This window comes from Protopterus annectens, chromosome 8.part0 (genome assembly GCF_019279795.1).
Source record: "Protopterus annectens isolate FY-2018-M chromosome 8.part0, PAN1.0, whole genome shotgun sequence".
Classification (NCBI taxonomy): Eukaryota; Metazoa; Chordata; order Ceratodontiformes; family Protopteridae; genus Protopterus; species Protopterus annectens.
Genome location: NC_056741.1, coordinates 1,510,880,800 through 1,510,893,630, shown reverse-complemented (window position 1 = coordinate 1,510,893,630; position 12,831 = coordinate 1,510,880,800). Strand labels below are relative to the sequence as shown.

The window sequence follows — 12,831 nt, the reverse complement described above, 5'->3', positions numbered from 1 at the left end:
TGTGTATATCCATCCAAAACATTTTTTAGTCTAAAATCCACATATCTAGCCAAAGAGTGGGCTTTAGACCTCGAGGCATTAACAACTAGATGAAACGGTGGATCACATAGATCTTTGTGGATTTTAGGGAGTCCAAATATGGCTGGAACAATGGGAAATTTGACTTGTAACAAAGACCATAGGTCTATATCAATCTGACCTTGGTCCAACATGACGAAGTAACCAATCAATTTTGGAGTATGCAATGTTCACCATATTTAAAGATGTCTCCTCATAAAAATCATTGTCACTAAAGTGCAAAAACATTTTATTCAAGTAGTCTTCCACACCCATTATTACTACCCCCCCCTCCCTTGTCAGGTTTCATAACCCAAATAGACCTGTTAGTACAAAGCTGTTTTAATAATTCAACTTCAGTTCTGGATAGATTATCAACTTTTTTCAAAGAAATACCAGACAAATTCCTGAAATCAAACTCACAAAGCTTTTCAAACACTATCAAAGGCATAGGGAGCGGCGGGTTAAACAGACTACTTTTTCTTAAAGTTTTCGCAACATAAGTAAATTCAGCATCTTTAAAAATCAGTTTGAAATTCAATTTGCGCAAAAAAAGTTTTAAAATCAGTGATGAGACTGTCAATTTTACTGTGTGTCGTAGGTATAAAGTTAAAACCTTTACTAAGCAAGTCAGCCAAATTAATGGCAAAACTCACATCTGAAGAGATGAATACGTTGAAATCCCTACGAGAATTCTGAATAATATCCACATCTCTATTAGTAGAAAAGCATGGAATACAAATGTTTTCAAAGTCACAAACACTTGCATCTAGTTCCTGCTGTTGTTCCAGCGTTGGTAATAACGATTCCTGTTCTGGTTGCGATCTCCCCACGACGAGCCCTGCTGATAATTCTGGCGGTTCCTGATCCTCTCCGATCACCTCGGGGGATCCGGGCGGCTGGAGCTTCAACCTCTGGGTCATCATCGCGATGGTTGGAAACGCACTACTTTCTTGGGTTAATACCAAATTGTGTGTGTGTGTGTGTGTGTGTGTGTGTGTGTGTGTGTGTGGGGGTTGGATAAGCTGTAGCATTACTGTAATCCAGCCGGTCACGCTCATATTTCCTTTCATTTCTCCCCTGTACTTCCAGGATAATTTTGTCAATATCATGAAATATATTGTAATAATTATCCTTGCATTGATCAAACAATAAATCATTATGTATTCCCCTCTCAAGTTCAGTTGCTTCCTGTAGTAGCCCGTCAATGGACTTTTGGTTATACTTGATGAGCACTTCCAGGAGTTCAATCTCCTGGCGGACAATCAAATTAATGAGTTCAATATGAAGAGGGGGAATTAGGTATTAACCCATTCGGGTATTTCCAATGTCGTAGCCCTTTCAGAATACGATCAACCTTGATGCTCTCTCTAAAAATTAATTTTCTATTTGTAGTTTCCGTATCTTAAGCATTTTCTCTTTTAACAAGTTTAAGGACTCATGAAGTGTGCACTGGATATTTGGTCTATCATGTTTAAAGCAAACACTTTGTTGAAACCATTTGGACAAATTTAATGGCTGTTCATGAACCTGATTTCTTAACACTTCAGGTGTTGAATTAAATTCACTGCTTAATCCACCAGATTTATTGGCAACAACCTGTTGCGATACAGGATTCAAAGGTTGAGCAGGAGGGATAGAATTGTTGTCAGACCCAGAAACATACCTGCATTAAAACCAGCAGCCAGCTCAGATACTTGCATAGTAAGACATTGTAACAATTGAGTTAAAAGCCCTACTTGTCCAGAGAGGGTTTCATATCTATCAGTCTCAGAGCTACCAGCTTCCATTTCAAAATTAACAGTGGACACACACCTCAAACTAAGAACCAGCACAGGAAACAAAACAACCAGTCGCTCCAGGAAAAATAGACCAGTTTAATGCACAAACACAAGTTAAGTGCTTTCGTCAAAGCAGATCCACAAGACTTCCTCAGAAAGAAAGAAAATAATCACCAAACAGTTTAAATATCCCTCCCAAAAGTCACATGTAAATTGACATCCAATGAAAACACATACAAGTCAGTATTTAACCATATAAATATATATAAAAATATTGAAATGTTAAATATAAAAAAATCTCAGCTTTAAAACACTTGAAATATAAATATTTTCATCGAGTCCAGGAAAAACACATGCAATGAGTCTGATTTGCCACTGCAACTCTTTAAGCTCTAAAATTTAATTCCAAGGGCCCCCTCCCCGGCGTCTCTGTTAACATGATCAATGGCAACAAACCCAAAAACATGATCACTGTTCTCAAAAACATGCTTTGCAAGAGCATTATTCATATTAACCTTTCTAATATCAAGGGAATGTTCATAAATTTGTTCCTTGAACCTACGCTGACTCTTTCCCACATAAAAACAATTACAATTTTTACACAAAGCTAAGTAAACAAGGTCCCTAGTATTATAATTGTTAAAAAAATGTATAGAAATCCTCCTTCCATTTACATAGACCTCGTTAAGTTCTATTAAAAGGCTACAGTAATTGCAGCAGCCACATTTGTGTGTACCTTTCTTTCTTGTAAAGACGCATTTGTTGTCTTGTCCTTCTGTTTCTAATATATCTTTAAAATATCTCCCTTTTCTGTAAACCATTTTTACTCCCTCTTTATAAACCCCTTGTAGTTCTTTATAAACAGAAAACACATGCCAATATGATTTCAAAATTTAAAAAATTTTTGAACATTCCGGGGTATATGTTGTAGTAAAAGAAATGTGGGACCAATTACTAACTCCAGCCTTCGTCTCCTTGTCCTTTAAAAGGGTATTAGACCCAAAATTACCTAATAGAGGGAGATAAAAACCACTAATTCTTTTATCTCGCACCTCAAAATACACTTCCTCAATAAGTGCACCGGGATACCCCCTAGCCGAAAACATACAGACCTTACAGATAAGGGAGATGTTTTAAAGATATATTAGAAACAGTAGGACAAGACAACAAATGTATCTCCACAAGAAAGAAAGGTACACACAAATGTGGCTCCTGCAATTACTGTAGCTTTTTAATAGAACTTAACGAGGTCTATGTAAATGGAAGGAGGATTTCTATATATTTTTTTAACAATTGTAATACTAGGGACCTTGTTTATTTAGCTTTGTGTCAAAATTGTAATAGTTTTTATGTGGGAAAGACTCAGCGAGGGTTCAAGGAATGGATTTATGAACATTCCCTTGATATTAGAAAGGTTAATATGAACAATGCTCTTGCAAAACATGTTTTTGAGAACAGTGATCATGTTAACAGAGACCCCTGGGGGGGGCCTTGGAATGAAATTTTAGACCTTAAAGAGTTGCAATGGCAAATCAGACTCAATGCATGTGTTTCTCCTGGACTCAATGAAAATATTTCTATTTCAAGTGTTTAAAGCGGAGATCTTTTTATATTTAACATTTCAATATTTTTATATATATTTATATGGTTAAATACTGACTTGTATGTGTTTTCATTGGATGTCATTTTACATGTGACTTGTGGGAGGGATATTTAAACTGTTTGGTGATGATTTTCTTTTGTTCTGAGGAAGTCTTGTGGATCTGCTTTGACGAAAGCGCTTAACCTGTGTTTGTGCATTAAACTGGTCTATTTTTCCTGGAGCGACTGGTTGTTTTGTTTCCTGTGCTGGTTCTTAGTTTGAGGTGTGTGTCCACTGTTAGTTTTAAACAATGTTTGAGAACTTTTTAGCACAAAAGTAAAAAAAAAGTGCACTCCCATTTAAAGTACATAAATGTCATGAGAGTCAACACACACTTTTTTTCTTGGCTTAAAAGTTTTTTTTTTTTAAGGTAATTTTCTTCAAGAAAAAAGTGGAATGTTTTTCCCCCTGAAAGAAACTTATCTGCCCAGCAGTGGAACAGTGCTAACTGACTGCTGATCCTTGCTTGAAAGCCAACAGAACAGCACTCTTCATGCATACCTCTCAACTGTACAGATTTTCCCAGAATGGCCAGATTTTTGCATCATATTTTTGGTCCGTTTCTCACAAAATTATGGTTTTCTGGCATATTCGTGGCAAATAATTAAAGACTGAAGTTAGAAAATAATGGCAGACATTTGAGTTTCAGACTTTACACCCTTTAGGAAATTCATGCTAATGCAAAACTTCTTATTCTATCACCTTTCTAAGCTTGTAAGAGCAATATTTAAAAATTGTCCCTATTTTTGAGTCTTTGTCCCACTTTTACTTATGCCTTTGTCCAGATTTCTTGCTCTAAGAAGTTGAGGTATGCTTCTTGCCAGCAGGAAAGCTTTAAAGGGCTTGGCACCTAAACCTTTTACTCAGCTCAAGCTGACCAATGGGTGGGGAATGTGGGAAGGTACCATGAAACTTTGGAAGCTGGACGGCTGTTATATCCTGTGCAGGATATAACCCATATAGCTTAGGGTACTGCAAGAGTGATAATAAGAATGAACATCATAATGCTATGGGAACTGCACAGCAAGAATGATCTGAAGATAGCATCACTGGATGCCCCCTTTATACCACTGATAAACCTACACCTTTGGTGGAAAGACACAAGCCAAACCAGTGCAGGGTGGTAAACTCTGGAAGTCTGTCCCAGTCATGGACTGTTACATGCACGACATCTCAAATGTGAGGATTGCAGCAGTGAAGTACAATGCACACATGGGTATTATAGCATCTCTTCTTTTGAACTGTGATGGTAATGCACTGCTCTGTACAACATGTTGCCATTTCCGGCCACAACATTACATCTCTTGCATTTTCTTTGCATTTTATTGTTCCTAGACGCTACTCATGCATCATTTCAAGTATCTGTTTTTTCCAGCTGATTAGAAACTACTCCTCATCTTTTAGCATAAAACCCTAGACACAACATATGTCCTTCTTTTAATAAAAATTACAACTGAAATTCTTTGCTTACTGATGACTTTTGCTCAAGTAATCCTCTCACTGCACCATCTTCCAGTAAATGTTTTTTTACGTTACAGATTAATATACTTGTGAAATTCTTTAAGTTATTCTATGACTTGTAAGTGAAGCATCACCCAAAGAAAGAAAAGTTGCGTAAACTTTTACCATAAGCATAGATGTCCTCCTCTTCCATTTTGCAGTACTCATCACACATGGGTTGACTCCTCTTACTACCCAAACGTCCGAAAGTATACAAAAGTTTTCAGTCACTGTATGGTGCGTGGGATGTCTGATGCTGTTAGTGGAACATGGGCCATAGAAGTGACGTCTGTACGCACCAGCCCTCAGACCTGAAAGCCCCAGTCGTAACCAGTCCTAACAAGAGAAATGCTAGTCCTGTGCCATCTAGAAAGGGAAATGCATCATAACAGGAGGGTGGGAAGGAATACTGCAACATGAAAAAGAAGGACATGTATGGTTATGGTAAGTTTTTACACAACTTTTTTATGTCCTTCGGTTCACATGTTGCAGTATTCATCACATATGGGTGAGTGCCAAACCTCACTGTGAAGAAGGGGTTGGTGGTCTAGAGACAATCCCCAGGAATCTATGAAGGATACCCCTGGCAAATCCCAACCTGGCTCTGGAAATATGGTCTAACTTGTACTGTTTGGTGAAGGTGTGCACTGATGACCAAATGGCTGCATCAAGAATGGTAGAGGTATCCAAACCCCTGAAGAAGGCTCCTGAGGAAGCCATTCCCTTGTGCAGTGTTCTTTAACAGTACCTTGCAGGGATTTCTCACGATATTTGTAGCAGAAGATGATAGCTTTGGAAATCCAGGTTGAAATAGTTTGTTTAGTTACTGCCTTCCCTAGGGCCCTGGGGTGGAAGGAGACAAACAGTTAATCAGCCTGTCTGACGGACTTGGTTTAGTGCAGATAAAATTTAAGTTGTCTGTGCACATCCATGGAATGGAGTACTCTCTTCACTGTCTCCCTGTGGGGTTAGGGAAGAAGGTTGGTAGGTGGATGGCCTGATTTCGGGAAAGGTTATTCACCACCTAAGGCATGAAGGAAGGATTAGTTCTAAGACTAACCCTGTCTGTGTGGAATACCAGGAAAGGTGGGATAGCCATGAGGGCTTGTAGCTCTGACACTCTTCTGGCTGAGGTCAAGGCCATGAGTAGTACAGGTTTCCATATACAGTCTTTTAGGGAAGCTTTGTCCACTGGCTCGAATGGAGAAAGCATAAAAGCTCCTCTTCTAAACAACGGTTGAGTCCCCATGGAGATGGGAGTTTGGCTTGGGGAGTCCTCAGTGAAGACCCCTTTAAGGAATAACTTAGCTGGTAGTCTGGAAGCTAGGGGTGGGGGTCCAGAGGAAGACATGCTGAAATGGCAGACAAATGGGTTTTAATGGATGAGTAGGCCAATCCTGTCTGCAGTAGTTCACACAGGTAAGACAGTAGACAAAGAGTCATCACTTGCAAGCGGGTCCAACTGTCTTTTGAGACGTCATATAGAAAATCTCTTCCCTTTGATGTGGTGATTGCCCTTGGATAACTGTAAGAGGAGGGGGAACCAATACTTTCTTGGCCAATAGGGAGTCAACCAGATTTTTGGTTTGTCCTGCTGGATCTTCAGCAGGACCTTCTGTACAAGTGGTAGTGGGGGGATGCAGAGAGAAACTTCCCTTTCCAGGAGATTGAGAAGGAATCTGTTGCCATCGCTTGAAGGTGTGGGAGACTGGTGCAGAAAAAAGGAAGCTGCCTGTTGATGGAGGAGGCAAACAGGTCTATTTGAGGCGTACCCCTCTGGTGGACCAAGGTCCAGGAAGACATCTCTGTGAAGCATCCACTAGTGGTTGTTTGTTATGATCTGATGGAGTCTGCCTGGAAGTTCTGTTGTGAAGGAATGTAAACCACCTGCAGAGTAACTCCCTGGGAGGTGGCCAGTTCCCACATCAGGAGAGCTAGTCTGCAAAGCAAGTAATATTTGCCCCCCCCCCCCCAATTTGTTGAGATGCCACAGCACTGTGGTATTGTTTGTAAAGATCTTTAGTGGTCCTTGTTGTAGATTGGATTGGAAGGCTCGCAGGATCAGGAGTATTGCCCTCATCTCTCCAATATTGACGTGTTCTTTTTTGTGTGGCCCTGGCCACAGCCCCCTGTACTTTCAGATGGCCCAGAGTTGCTCCCCAGCCCAAGTCTAAGGCATCTGTGTGCATGATCTGTTTGGGATGAAGTGGTTGGAGTGGAAGACCTGGACAGAGGTTCACTTGCTTCAGCCACCACTGGATTTCTAGTCTGAGGCAAGTTAGGAGGGGAACCCTGTACTCCAAGGGGTGGGAGTGCTGGGTCCAGAGTGACCTTAGGTACCACTGCCTCATATGGAGTCTTGCTAATGGTAACATGGGGATAGTGGCTGACATGCAGCCCAGGAGCCTGAGGTACTGCCTTGCTGTCAATTCTGTTGTCTGGAGGACCAGAAGTAGATGTCTGGTTAAGCTTTTCACCTTTTGGGGTGGAGATAAGCTTTCATGAGGTCTGTGTGAATCCTGCACCCCAGGAAGACAATGTCTTGGGAAGGTTCAAGGTGGGATTTTTGGAAGTTGTTCTGAAATCACAGGGATTGTAGGAGGGTAACAGCAAGTTGTATGTGTTGCAGGAGGGTCTCCTTGCAATCTGCCTGTAAAGAGCAGGTCATCCAGATAAGGGAATATCTGGATTCCTTTTGTCCTGCAAAAGGCAATAACTGGGGTCCAGACATTTGATGAATACTCTGGGTGCTGTGGAAAGACCAGAGGGCAAGGCAGAGAACTGAAAGTGCGAAGGGCCCACACAGAACCTCAGGTATTTCCTGAAATTGGGCCTTATGGGGATGTGAAGGTAGGCATCCTTTATATCTAGGGTGGCCATGAACCCTTGGGGAAGGAGTGGAAAAAGAGTTGGTAAGGTCAACATCCTGAAAGTAGGAACCTGATGGAAGAGTTTGACCATCTTTTTCTTGGCACTAGAAAAATGCTTGAGTAGAAACCTCTTCCTTTTCCAGCCAGAGGTACTGCTTCAATGATGCCTTGTGCCATCAGAGTTTCAGTACAGCCTGCAATAGGTGTAGCTATTGTTTTGGAAGTTGTGGGATACCTCTTTACTTTAGGGGCATAAGCCAGGTCATAAAATACCCATTTTGTATTCATGAAAGGACCCATTTTTCTGAGGTGATGGATGTCCACACTGGAAGACAGTAAGAAAGATGCACTGAGAGGGAGGGAGTGAGGGCTTTAAGGTTGGCAGGTAGTCAGACACTACCTGCCCTGTCTTGAAAGGGCTGCCTCTGGCTAGAGGAGGGGGAAGCTCTGGTAGGAGTGGGTTGCTTCCTAGTTTTTCTGGGCCATGTGGGAGCAGCAGGACGAGAGTGCTTTCTAATAAACTGCGTTTTCGACAATTCCTCTGTAATTTTGGAATAGAAGAGACTAGCAGGTGTTTTAAATCCTGCATCTCTTTTCCCTTCTGCTGTAGTGACTTAAATAACTCAGCCACTTTTGTACCAAACAGAGCTGTATTGCCCAGAGGGGCATCAACCAGCTTTGTGCTAAAGTTGTCTGGTAGGAGCTGGAGGCGTAGCCAGAAATACCTTCGCAAAGCAGATGCTGATGCTGCTGACCTGGCTGAGGCCTTAGGAGCATCATAACTGCACTTTATGGAGTGCCTGGTAACCAGGGAGAGGAGAGCAAAAAGGGAAGACAGTGAAGCTTTGGCAGCAAAATGTGGGGAATCAAACAATTACTTACAGACGTTTTCCAGAAGGGATAAGGCATGTTTAGCCATGTGTCTCTTGTAGTTAGTAGCCCTGAAGGCTAGAGTAGCAGAGGTGTGAGCAGAGATTTTCTTACACAGACGTTCCATGTTTTTTCTTTGTCAGCAGGAAGAATGGTGGTGGTAGGTAATAGTTTAGAGGCCTCATCCATGGCAATGGAAATGGTGGCAGGGTCTGCTGGAGGGCACTTACGAAACTTAGCAGTCTCAGGAATTTTATAAAATCTATCAGGTGTGTGTGGAACAGGGGGCTGTGAGTCAGGGTTCAAGGATGCTGAAGAGAAGGCATCCAGGAAGGCAGGCAGAAAGTACAGTTGTGTACCTACCATAAATGTAGATGTTCGAGTGTATTCACTGTTGCAGTCATTACTCTTGGGTTATCCTGCTGGTAGGCTACCCGCAGTCGGCCTGAATCCCAAAGTCCTGGTCTGGCATCAGTTGCTGTCACCTCTTCCCTGACGCCAGTGCGCCAGGGGTATAAAAGATGCAGCAGACGCCATTTTCTTCAGTTTTTCTTGCCCCAGATGTCAGGTGCCCCCAAAAGGGTAGGCTAAATAGATTATGTCAATAAACATGCATGCACTAAAGTAAACATTTCCTTCATCTACAAGCAAATACACCACATAGGTTGTATAGCATAGAGAAGTACAGATAAAACCCAGCAAATGAAAGGGGGATGGTGGGAGAGTAACCTGGACTGCAACAGTGAATACACTAACATCTACATTTATGGTAGGTACACAACTGTACTATGTTCATCGTGTTTCACTGTTGCAGTCATTACTCTTGGGTTGAATCCCAAAGCTAAGGATGGGTGGCTGGGCTAAATAGGATTAGGAGAGGCTATGAGGCCATGCAGAACTGCAGTGGCAAAGCCTGCTCTGGATTTAGAGTAGAGAGGTAAGTGGTAGTGCTTTGTAAAAGTGTGCACTGAACTCCAAGTTGCAGCCTCTAAGATGTCTTTGGTTGGTACTCCTCTGAGGAAGGCTGCTGAAGTGGCTGCTGCTCTGGTCGAGTGTGGCCTAATGCCCTTAGGCACTGATTTGCCATGCTGTGAGTAGCAGAAACGAATGCAATGACCTATCCATTTAGAAATAGTCGGTTTTGAGATAGCCTTTCCTTGTGATCCTGCAGCATATGCCACCAAAAGTTGCTCAGTCTTTCTGAAAGCTTTAGTTCTGTCCAAGTAGAAGCATAGCTGTCTGTGTATGTCCAAAGAATGCAGAAGTCTCTCAACCTTGTTCTGTGGGTTTGGATAAAAGGTAGGCAAGTGAATGGTTTGGTTGAGGGCCACACTGGACACCACCTTAGGCATAAATGTAGGGTTTGTCCTCAGAGAAACCGTCTAGATGAAAAATGATAAAAAGTTCCACAGCCATGAGTGCCTGTAACTCCGAGACTCGTCTTGCAGAGGTTATTGCTAGGAGCAGTCTGTTTTCCAGGATAAGAATTTTATATTAGCTGTTGAGGCTGGCTCAAAAGGAGGCAGTGTGAGTTTTTCCAAGACATAATTGAGGTCCCATGCAGGTATTGGTGCTCTCCTTGGAGGCCTGATGTTTTTGGTCCCTCTGAGGTACTGCCTTATTAAAGGATGAGAAAAGATAGGTGGTTCCGTATTGTAATGGGCTGAAATGGCAGAGGCATGAATCTTAATTGATGAAAAGGAAAGGCCTTTGTCCAGCATCTCAGTTAGGTATTGTAAAATCTGAGGAATATTTGGTACATACGTGTCAATGCCTTGTTCCTGGTTCCAAGCAGAGAATCTCTTCCATTTTTCTGCATAAGATTTTATGGTACTGGGCCTCCTGGCCCCCAAGATAACATCCATAACAGCTTTTGAAAGAGGAGTGTTCTGAATGGCTACAATATCCGCCATGCTGCCAGATTTAGGGTCCTGAGTTGACTGCAGGATCTGACTGTTTTGTTGGGTCAGTAAGTGAGAAGTTTGAGACAATGTCCATGCTGGACCTTGAGAAGAGCTCTTTAGGACTGGGTACCAGTGCTGGCGTGGTCAGTCTGGGGCAATTAGTATCATTTTTGGCTTCTCTTGTCTGACCTTTAGGAGTACCTTGGGAAGGAGAGGCAGTGGAGGAAAGGCATATACTGTTAGGGTTTTCCAGCTGAATGATAGGGCATCCACTTTTCATGCTTGTTTGTGATAAATCCTTGTGCAAAATCTCTGTAATTGGCAGTTGTGAGGGGAGGCAAATAGATCTATGTCTGGGCATCCCCATTTCCTTGTTATCATGCTGAAGACTTGTGGATCCAGTTTCCACTTGTGGGGATCCATGAGGTTTCTGCTTAGTTCGTCTGCCAGAGTATTTATTTTTCCTGGCAGGAATTGTGCTTGCAGGTGAACTTGATAAGTCAATGCTGTGTCCCACAAGGTCATTGCTTGTCTGCAGAGGGGGTAGGGATGTGTGCCTCCCTGCTTGTTTATGTACCACATGACTGTAGTATTGTCCGTCTTTATCTGTAGTTGTCCTGGATGAAGTATATCCTTGAAAGCTGTCAGGAAATTCTGAACAGCTAGCATCTCTTTTTGATTGATATGAAGATGCATTTGGCTTGTGGGCCATGTGTCCTGAATACATTTTCCTGCCATGTGGGCCCCCCAAGCATAATCTGATGCATCCGTTGTTAGCGTCTGCCTGGTTGTGGGTAAAGTGAATAGCAGACCCTTGTTGTGGTGACAGGCCTGTGCCCACCATTGAAACTCCTGTTGCAGGCAGGGAATGAGGGTAATTACTGTTTCCAGCCTGTGGCAATGTTGAGTCCAAACACTTTTTAGATACCATTGTAGTTTCCTCATATGCAGTCTGGCATAAGGAATTAGCCGAATGCAGGATGCCATGAAGCCCAAGGCCCGCAGGATTTTCCTTGCAGATAACTGGGTCTTTGTTGCCAACTTTTTGAAGTAAGAAGTCAGTTGCCTTTGTTTGTCTGGCGTGAGATAAGCCGTCTGGGCAGTTGTATTTAAGCTTGCACCCAGGAATATTATCTCTTGAGAGGGTACTAGTTTTGATTTCTTTTCATTTACTGTGTACCCTAGGCAAATTAGTAATCTTTTTACAAACGCCAGATGCTTTAGAAGAATGTCTTTGTTCTCTGCTTGAATAAGGCAGTTGTCCAAGTAAGGATATATTTGAATTCCTCTTTGTCTGCAAAATGCAATTACTGGTGCCAGGCATTTTGTGAAGACCCTGGGCGCAGTAGATAAGCCAAAGGGCAGTGCAGAGAATTGGTAGTGCACTGAGCCAGCTATGAATCTGAGGTATCTTCTGCAAGACTGTCTGATTGGGACATGCAGGTATGCCTCTTTTAGGTCCAAAGTTACGAGCCAAGCCTTCTTGGCCAGTATGGGCAGTAGCTGCTGCAGAGTCAACATCTTGAATTTTGGAACATCCAGAAACGTGTTTAGTATAGACAGGTCCAGTATTGGTCTCCAGGCTTTGTCCTTTCTGGGCACCAAGAAAAGTCTCGAGTAAAATCCTTGCCCCTGCTCTTGCTGTGGTACTTGTTGAATGGCCCTCATGTCTATGAGGGATGTAATTTGCTTTTGTGCCCCTGCCCATTGATTGTGTGGCAGGTCTGGCATACCTTTTGCCCTTGGCAGGGTGTGAAAGTGGAACCTGTAGCCCTGGGACACTATGTTCAAGACCCATTTGTCCTGGGTAATCATTTGCCAATTTGGTGAAAAAAGTGCTAGTTTTCCACCTAAGGGGGCTGCCAAAAGATAAGTGCTTGGATCTGGCAGAGGAAAGTCATTGGGACCGTTTCCTGTATGGTTGTGATTTGTCTTCTCTGCTTTTGGAGGTAGAAGTACCCCATTGTTTAGGCCTGTATGAGCCTTGGGGCTGAGATCTGCCTCTGGGACGTCTGTATCTGCCTCTTTGTGGCCTGTCTGACACTGGAAAGGACCAATTCTTTGTAGGACAGTTCCTGCTAAATCTGGGTGGCTGTACCTGTAGGAAATCCTTAACTGTCTGCATGGATTTCGCTTTATCCTCCATTTTCTTCAACACCTCTTCTGCCTTAACACCAAAGTATCATGCTGCAATGGAGCATCCAATA

At 42.6% G+C, this 12,831-nt stretch overlaps 1 protein-coding gene across 1 annotated transcript in view; it reads right to left on the bottom strand.

The window, feature by feature from the left end:
• The window catches only part of ARHGAP32 (Rho GTPase activating protein 32), a 3,207,216-nt gene that overhangs the window by 2,366,342 nt on the left and 828,043 nt on the right, over nucleotides 1-12,831 (bottom strand). The window lies entirely within an intron of this gene.